Raw genomic sequence first — 8,623 nt, forward strand, 5'->3', positions numbered from 1 at the left:
TATTCCAGGCAGGAGGAAAATGCATGCCTTATCTTGTGATGCAGAACATACCTGATTTTCAGTCTGTGTTTATGTCTTTAGTTATTTTTAGAGAGTTATTTTGCTGAGTTTTGTTTATAGATATTAATGGTGCAGAGAAGGTAATTGTGCCTTGAAGCACTCAAAAACACAGAACCTGGAATAATTTTTCGTTTTCCTGAAATTTAAGTATGAGTAGATTGGGATATTGAACAGAAGGATGGGCAGGGACTTTTCATGCTCTTTTCTCTTTGCTTGTTTGAATATTTTGAGTGTGAAATGAAGCTTGTCATGTATGCTGGTTAAAAAGCCTCAACTCCTCCATTTATTATGCATTCTTTTTTCAGTGAATGCTTATTACTCATGCATAGCCAGGAGTATGAGGATCACAGATGCATTAAGGACTGTTTATTTAACTTTAAAATAACCAATCAGAGCTTAAGAAAATATTAAACAGATATTTCTAAGTAATACCTGCAGGTATAAATCAGGCCATGTCTAAACAAGTGACTCTCTCTCACAGCTTTTGATGAGGACTCAACCACAGTCAGAGCACGCACTTACAGTCTTGGTTACTTTTGCTGTTCCTAGGTGTCCTCACCACAAAAGTCTGTGTCAGTTCCTGTCTCAAATATAACATATGCATCACAAGTGGGTGGAATTTGTCTCACCTAACTTTGGAAGGCTATAACATGCCTACATCACTTCTAGAGCATGACAGATCTGGTCTTCTGTAGGAGCGGCAGTTTGAGAGGATTGGTTTTCTGCAATTACCTGTTTCCTCCTATTGATTATAGCATAAATCTGAACTCCAGATTTTGATGTTGCTGATTTTCACATTGCAGACTTTTCCCTGTGCTTACCTGTACTATGATATTTACGTGACTCCCTCTGGAGCATTTTTGCATAGCATCATGAGAGTTCAGCAAAGTACCAGATCTCTGGGCCAGGTTCCTCAGATTTCTATTCTGCATCTCATAATGCTTTCTACGTCACAGTCTCTAGCTATGTACACGCTTCAATATCTTCGTGCATTTCTTTTTACTTATGGATCCTTGAGGGAATTCTGCATCTGTCTTGTAGATTGGCTTCCCTGTGTATTCAGAAATTGAAATTATTTCTGATTAGAAATTCGACTGATGTGTGTGCTGAAGTGTAGACAAGAATTTTTGAGGGAGGTGGATGGATAGGACAAGTGCTTCAGAGGACTGGCAGGTTGTTGCATTTCATTGAATGACATTTTTGAGAACAGCAAATAACTCCTGAGCGGCAGGATCACATTGTCGTGGTGACTTAAATAACAAGAAGCAAAACATTTGGGTGTGGAAAGTCATGTTCTTGACATTGTGTGATGAGCTTGCTCCAGCCTTTCAGCACAGATACCAAAACGAGAGATGCTTCACTAACAGCGCAAAGTGCTTTGACTGCATTCTGAAACCCTGCTATCCTAATCTGCTGTTGCTCAGCAGGTCATATGCCTGAGGTTGGGAAAGCCATGGAGGGGGTCGTAGATAACCATGTGTGTAAGATCACTAGGCGTATCCTTATTCGCAAGATTATTCTGAACTGAGTTAGGGGCAATACCAAATGTTAGGTGTGGCCTATGGACACCTACTCCCGTTCTGGCATACATCACATTATGCCAGTTATTCATCCACTCAGAGTCTTCATTCCATCATTAGGTACATGCTGCTAATGTGTTGCCAGAGTTAGTTGCTAACTATAAACCAGCAAAAAGAAGGTGCATAAGGTTCATTTTAACAATAAAGGTGCAGGCAGTGTTATTCTTTCTTGACTGGCATAAGCAACATATTGGGGACTCAAATGCCTGCAGCGGTTCTGAGATGTTCACAGTATTCTGGCTAACTGAGGAAGTAAAAAAGAAAAAAACAATCGTGAAAGATCAGGTGTGACCAGCTGAAGAGAGTATTACAGGACTTATCAATCAGGAGACAAGCCACACTCTCCTCATCTGAAAGGCAGGAGAACATGCTGACCATGAACTCTGGATGACTAAACATCATGTAATGGATCTATACACAAAGACTGCTGAATGTGAGCTTAAGTTTTAATTGCCTTAACTTTAAACTTTGGTATTTGCATGACTCTATGTACGCCCTTTCTCAGCATGAATGTAGACAACGTCAACTTCAGTTAACTGCATCTTGAAAAAGAAAGAATCTGTTACTTTATTTAAAGGAAAACTCATCACTTGGGACTTCGTGGTGACAGGGTCTCCATCTGAGTACCATTACTTGTATCCTAAAGTCAGGCTGGTTCCTGAGGCTCCCACAGCTTCACCTTCCCTAGAGGTACCCTATAGCATGGAGGGCCATGCTGGATTGCAGCAAGTATTTTGTCTCTGTATGTCCCTCTTCCTCATTCTGGATATAGAGGTAAAACCCTGACTGCCTTTCTGGTCCCTCTGTGGCTGATGCTTCTATGTCTTAAATATAACATAGCGGAGAGGCTGTTTTTCTTCCATTTTCAGTTTTTAAAGAGTTTCTCAGTAGTAATGGTTGGGAAAGTCTTAATAAGAATATCAGACTTGCCATAGGGGATCAAGTAGAAAACTGATCTGCTGAGTTCAGTATTGTCTGTCTTGTAATAGCCTGAAGAAACCTTAGAGTAAAACTGCGCTGTCTTGTTTTCCCTTCTTCTCCAAACATTAAAAAGGTAAAGAATCAACAATCTGAAAACAACTAAACAAACATCTCAAACAAGTATTAATTACTTTTTTTGCCAGAATATTGATATTAAATTTTGCAATAAAAGTTTGTCTTGAAATTGTCAAAAGGACATGCTTGCCTAAACTTGTTAAAGAAATTTTTTTTTTAACCAATTATTGCCTAATACAATGATTTTGGAGAATTTATTGCATTCACTGAAGAACTATCTCTCTCCCATCCTCAAAATTCTTGTGCAGCTGATTTGGATTCAGACTTACCCTGTCTCATACATAGGCCTGTGAGTCACTAATGCAAAGATGCAGAGGAATTGTCCGAGGAAACTGAAGAGTCATGAAAGAGACCGATACTCTAATTTGGGGTCTATGTGGAGCCCCATTTAACTCTAATATAGAATAATGGAGCAAGTCTGTTTTGGATAGACTTTCTGATGGATTCTGGAAATGGGAATATGCTAGTTGATTAAACATAGCTATGTTTCAAGCAGATTAAGCCGATTCGGATTCTTTATCTGTGGAAGTATAGAAAAATATCTTTCCTGTGTGTTATTTGAGCCTAAGGGGATGCAAAAATATTATCTGAGCAAGGAAAACACATCAGAGGGTATTAAACTCTGTGGTGACAAGATACTGTGAAGGATTTCTATCCTCCAGAGCTTTGTGCAGATATTTTATAGTTAGTGAAAAAACAAATGGGATGCTTGGCATTTACAGAAAGGTGATCGGGGAACCAGTGGAATAAATAAGAAATTTCTTTTTATCTACTTTTTACTAACTGATATGAAAAATCAGGGAATGGATTTTGTTCCTAGTCATACTTGTGTAAATCTTCAGCAATACTAGTCTCAATAAATGATAAAATTGATCTAACAGAAGGTGGCCTTTGCGTTTCAGACAAGTGAATCTCAAAATCTGTACGCTATTAGTTTTACTTCTTGTAACATCTGCTTTTTTAATTTATTTTACCTAGAGGACAGCTTAAAATGTTGTATGTCAATCTACACACAACTCTAAACTCATACCTGAGATGAACAAAATTTAAATATGAAGCAAACTGAACTGAGGTTATTCTAAGGGGACTATTACCATATTAATGAATAGTAGATAAAACAAGCCTCTCTTTAGGCTATAATCTCCCAATAGAGTGGAAAATTTGAGGCCAATTTTCTAGAAGTTCCAGCTGAAAATTATGGCTCCCATCTAACCAACCCTGTGGATTGCATAAAATCTTTCTCTCCCTTGATACTGGCAGGCCACATCCATCTGCAGAAAGCTCAGGGTAATCCATAGTGTTATGAGACCCACAGTATCGTGTGATCCTGGTATGCTGCAGTCATCTGAAACCTTCTGCCAGCATCATGTGGAGGTAAAGTTCATGTTAACATGGGCAACGCTTCTTGTTAGAGTGTTGTCAGTGAAGTTGCAGACAGTTCGTGACATGGGAAGCAACCAATTTCTAGCTTGTTCTTCCATAGCCAATCTACTCATTTCAGAGTATCAGCCATGAAGATTTTCATATAGAGATATAATGAGGATATCATGCAACTGGCAATTTCTAATTCCACTCTCACACTTGTCTAGAGTTGTTGCTGTTAGCTCCCACTCAGAGACAAATGTCCAACACATCATATGTATTTGACGTGAAAAGAACTGCAGACATGAAGCAGAAGCCTGGCTGGACTTGCAACCTAGTTTGCAGCAATTTCTCAACCACACAAACTACAAAAAATGTTAATAAATAGAGATACAAAGCCAATAGAAAGCTGCTGTACAGATGTTCTACACCACTTTGTAAGACATAGTTGGTATTTGTCTAGTAAACCAACTAGGAAAAACTAGAGATAAGGGAAAATTTTGTTTAATCTTTCATGAGAAATATAAAAATGCTTCCTTAAAACAGTGCCTTGAAAACCAGAGACAATGTCTATATTTTCTGCAATACTTTTCTCTTAAGTGTTTAATCAAGATCTAATAACGCTGTACTTTTTGTCATTATATAGTTTGGCTTCAAAGAATCATAGAATGGTTTAGATTGATGGTTTAGATTGGAAGGGGCCTTTAAAGATCAGCTAGTCCAACTCTGGATGCTTTCTTAAAGCATGGATATACGAAATGCTCAACAGGCCCGTTGTCTACCACTAGACAAAGAGAAAGACTGAGATTTAAAAATGGATTAAAGTGATCAGTTTGAAAAGTGGCTAAAGCTTCCATTGGGCAAATGCTCACACATTTTTAAAGCATAATTTGTATCTGCAAAGCACTTAGCTGTTTAGCTAGCTTCTGTTGAAGAAAATGTAACTTCTCCCTACATTGCTGATAAACATAAGAGTCAAGTTTCTTTTGAAAAACTGACCAAAACAGTTGTTTGCAGCCTTCACCCTAAAAATAAGCACCCATAACCATTTAAATCAAGAAGGTTTTTCTGAGTATTGTTTAGTGGTTTTGTGCATATTTGTTTGTGTGGGACAAGCAGAAGAAATAGAAGGTGCCACAGAGAAACAGAAAATGAATGGCCAAAGCCAAGGGATACAGTCTGAATAAACGTTGAGAATGTGACCCTGAAATGAATGCAAGCCTACACCAAAACCTTAGGATTAATGCCAGATGGAAAATGGTCTGGAAATAAGGCCAAAGTGCTAGTTTCCTTCTTTCAAATATGCTTTCCACCATAATATCTTGGGGTCAGAGAAGGGTCTGTTTGATTATTCAAATAGAGGACTTTTTGTTATGAGGAAAGGAAAACTTAAAAAGTGATATAGAGACTTTAAGCAAATGTAGTACCTTCATGAAGATGTAATAACGTGAGATTTTGTTACGGAATTTGGACCATCTACAATCAGGAGCTTGATATTTACCCTAACTATTTTCTGTAGTTTGTTTGTATCAACAGAACTGTGCAAAACTCATTCATCTTCAGAAGGGACTGGAAGGTAATTACTGGCTCAGCTCTGAAATTATCCTTCCAACTTTTGCCTTGCTGTGGCTATTTGCTTGAATAGACACACTTTAAACACAACAGAGAAATTAATACATGATATTATTGCAAACATTTGGTGGAACCATCTCCTAAAAGCATGGGTGAGCCAAAATTATGTCACCCACAACAGAGCTAAATATCATTTAGTTTTTGAAAAACAATGCATGGCATAAACACTCAGATCAGAGCTTGAATAAAAGGTTAACACCAAAGGCAAGACTTTTTAAATCCTAACAACTCTTATTGACACTATTTAGTTAGAATCTTACTTGTGGAAACTAACAAATGTGGACAACAATGACTCTGCTATCAATATATCAAGATATGACAGGAGCTGATGTATGTGGAGGATACTGGTGAAAGGACGATCTGCCAGTCTGAAAATCTATTTGCCTTTCAATCCATTTATATTATTCTGTTTGGCTGTTGTCTCGAGTGATGACAAACCCAGTCCTTTCGCGGCTGAGTAAGTATTCAGTGGGCCTATTCCTTTGTAACAAATTATGACTCAAATTTTGTGCTTGGCTGAAAATGAGCAATTAATCAAAGTGGTCATTTGTCGCAGGCTCTCTAACTCTCGAGAATCAAATCTTCATATTCAAAGATGCATGGGGTCTGCTCATACATGTTAGCTGTTTCCACTTATATTTTTTTGAAAATGATGCCATTTTTTTCTTCTTTCCTATCTTGGGAATCTTCTTTCCTATTTCATGGGAATCCAGTGGCTGTGTGGTGAGGTGATTCATGAACTCTGTATATTCAGTACTTTCTGTAATAATGGAAAAAAAACCCACCCTATTTTTTCTTTCCATGGTTTTACAAAGTGCTTGAAGAAGTGGTGAGAAAGAGCCATGGAAGTGGGCACTTGCAGTTAAAAGAACAGTTTTTAAACTCGTGAAGTTTGATTTACTGTAATTGATTGTTCTAAGATTAAGATCTCTGTGAAGATCTGAATCAAATGCAATTCCTGATGTGGTAAATATTTTCACAAGCTTGTTATTTTCAGCCAGAAAGGAATTGAAAACAAGGGTGGAAGAGAGGTGAGGATCTTACAAGAAATCTTGACAATGGCTTTCTTTTGTCACCCTGCATAAACACTTTTCAAAAGCACATATGAGAAAGGTGCAGTTAACTGAGATTGAGCTGAAAGGAAAAGGAAACAACTGCATTTGATTCAACTCTCACATACTTTAGTTGCACTCACAGTTGCACGGTATCAAATATAAATTTACCTTGGCGTAAATGAGAGAATGCTTAGGCCCAAAGTTTGGATGTTTTGGAAACCAGCAGCAGGCTAAGTTGCTATAAAAACCAGATTCTGAAACACTGGGAGCTTAGAGCCTATTTTGTTTGAGTGGACCTCCTCAATGTCAAAAGCAAGAATGCTCAAAGGCTGGTCTTCACTTGTTCTCTTGCTTTAGGCTCAGTTTTGTCAACTGAATAATATCTGAATTTGTATATAATACACTCTCTTGAGCGGAGGTCCTTGACTGGACTTAACATAGGGTCTGCTTCAGGTGAGGCTGGACTGGATGTCCTCCAGAGGTCTCTTACAGCTTCACTTATGCCATAATCCTGTGGGCTTTGGCCATTGCTTTACATGAGGAAAATGGTAGTTTGATGTCAATTCTGATGTAATTGGTAGGCTTATTTTTACTGTGTGGGGGAAGGAACAAACTTGTGCTTCTTTTTCTTTTTTTTTTTTTATTAATATGCATTGAGATGTGGAGGGTTTTGTCAGTCTTCTGCACTTTTTGGCTGCTATATTTTAAAACTTTTGAATTTTCATTTGGTTAGCAGTGATATTACTATTGTCAGCCAATATGTAACCATACCTAAATCATTATTTTTACTGCTTCAGTACTAAATTTGGCCTAACCCATTTAAGTCATTTTTAGAGACAGATTTGCATTTGAGCTGATTATGTGAATGCCAAGTTTCAGCCTACAATGACTGAAAACAGCTGAATAGTGAAATAGTGAGTGACACTGTTTATAAAGGAAACAGCTCCTGACCCTTGATGACAGCTCTGTGAATATGATGATACAATCATTTGAGGATGTTCAGTCTTGCTCACAGTTATTACTACGTAGGTTCCTAATTTGTTGCCTTCCTCCATCATCAGAACATGTTCTGCAACTCACATTTTTACATTACTGAATTTTTCTTCTGTCTGTTTCCTCTGAGTGATATCTTGTGAAGGGCCATGATATTTATAATATCACTTGCATTTAGGGCTACACTCTGCCTTTGGGCACAGCCTTCAGACAGAGATGCTGCAATATGTTGTGCCATAGCAAAGATAGCCCCAGGAAATAAAGTGCTTCAGACATTCCAATGAAGCAGATTTTTCTTTGGTTTTCCCTTTATCTGGCTAGTAAGTTACTACTAGACTATGTAATGATAAGTTTGGTCTGTCCTTAAATTAACTCACCTGTGCTGATCGGTGTGTGTGTGTGTGTGTGTGTGTATACATAGTGTGAGAGCGACAAACATCATTGCTTTACAATAGGAGCATTATTGGGGTTTTGGAGTCCCTCCTTTTTTCTTTCTTTTTTTTTTTTTTTTTTTCCTCATAATCTTCTGTGGGAGTGAGTCTGAGCTCTGGAGGAGGCAGGCTCAATTTTACATTCACAGTCGCCATGTTCCTCTCTGACTGTTTGTCTCACACCAGGGCTCTAATTTACAGGGAACAATGCACAACCTTGTCTCAGAAAGTTTGAATTAAAGCTGTAATCCTGGCATATTTAGTCCAAAGGGCAAAGTGTGAATGTCACCAATGTGTTTCATGAACTAGATAGTCTATAATTTTTCCTGAAGAATATCAATAAGATAAATTTTTGTATTTGGAGAATTTCCACCCTCTATGTGAAAAAAAAAAAAAAAAAAAAAGGGAAAAAAGAAAGAAATATTATTGGGGATATCTTTATTATTTCTCTAAA

The sequence above is a fragment of the Athene noctua genome, chromosome 2 (genome assembly GCF_965140245.1).
Source record: "Athene noctua chromosome 2, bAthNoc1.hap1.1, whole genome shotgun sequence".
Lineage (NCBI taxonomy): Eukaryota > Metazoa > Chordata > Aves > Strigiformes > Strigidae > Athene > Athene noctua.